This window comes from Lupinus angustifolius, chromosome LG17 (assembly GCF_001865875.1).
Source record: "Lupinus angustifolius cultivar Tanjil chromosome LG17, LupAngTanjil_v1.0, whole genome shotgun sequence".
NCBI lineage: Eukaryota > Viridiplantae > Streptophyta > Magnoliopsida > Fabales > Fabaceae > Lupinus > Lupinus angustifolius.
The window spans coordinates 18,537,797-18,539,490 of NC_032025.1; positions in this window are offsets into that span (position 1 = coordinate 18,537,797).

Below are 1,694 nucleotides of genomic sequence, written 5' to 3' on the forward strand. Positions count from 1 at the left end.
TAACCGTGGCTAACAAGATATTTTTTTGTAGTGTTCAAAGTTAGGTAAAGTAGTTTATGAAGTTTCTGTTTTAGGAAATTCTAGTTAGTTGAATTAGTTATGAAACTTGCCATATATAGTAAGTCAAGGCTTGATCATTTATTCAATAAGAAACCAGAAGTATTCATTCTATCTCTTCTTTTTCAATTCTTCTCTAACAGTGGTTGTAGTTTTCAACTGAAAAATTGTTTTTCATGGACCAACTTGTGAATCTATTGGTTTTCCATAATGTTTTGATGGATAATATTAGTTAATAATTTGGGAAACAAAATATATTAATCATATCCATGTTGTATATCTCAAAATATTTATCAAAGAAATGTTTTTTACTTAAATCACCACCAATATTATATTTAAAGGAAATAGGTTTCAAGATGTTAATTTAAATGTGTCTAGTGACTAAGCATCCATCTACAATTGTGTCTAGTGACATGTGCATAAAAAATTAAGTCATACGTGTCTAAGACAAAATATGTTCCAGTAATATATGCATATAAAATTAAGTTTCATGCATCTAAGATAAAGTGTGTTAAAGTGACAACTAAATCAAATGACCACCATGTCTTATAATATTAAGTATCATGTTTCTATCAGACATCCAATCATCTTTTAACTAAAATAATTTTTGTGGATATTTATATTGAATCATTAACTTAACGAACATCTTATCCTTGAGTAATGAGCAAACAAGCCTCATGTTAATGATTAATAATACATAAAAATTAAATTTAAATTAAAAATACAAAAGTATTTTTTATTTTGTTGACATAGATTTATTGACATATATTCAAGTAAACTCTTAAATGGAGATATTGCATCAAGAATGGTCAGGATAGCTTAGCTGGTAAAGGAGAGGACTGAAATTCCCCATGTCACTAGTTCAAATTTGGTTCCTAGCACATGATTATTTTTTGTTTTAGTATATATTCCCAAAATTCATAAAAACCAACTTGTAGATAGAAAAGACCAATTTATGCACACAATAGAATAATCTATAATCTGAAACTTATGTGAGCAACACATGAAGTCAATACTTAAAAAACTAAGAAGTTATGGTCAAAGAGAAAGAACTTAGATATATCAAGATGAAGAATTGATATATAAAGGATTTAATACATTTAATGTTAAATTGAGCATGGTTCAAGATAGAACACATTATTGCATTACATTCTTCACAGTATCAAGACTCAATGGAACATATTGCATCAAATACTTACTCTAAATAGACACCTTTAAATAACGTAGGAAAATCTTTGAAGACATTAAAGTTTATTTATAAAAGTGAGAGATTCTTACTATACTTGACATGATACAAGAGAATACAAGAACACATAGATATAAGTGGAAACAATTCTTGATAAAATTATTGTTGTATAGAAATTCTATTTGATTGGAATCAAGCTTAAGGATTTTTTGTAATTCATCTTTGAAAAGGTAAGCTAATTTAAGCTAAAAGAGATAAAATATTGAGAGTTTAATTTTAAATCTTAAGATATTTTTTTAGTGAGCCTTAGAATCCAGTGATCTTATATCATAATGTTCTCATATATTGAATTATAAAAGATCAAACACAAAATCTTTATTTGAGAATATAGTGTCTAGAAAAGCTTGGTAGGTAAAGAATATTTAGAAAAGTTTAGAACCTCGATAGGTTT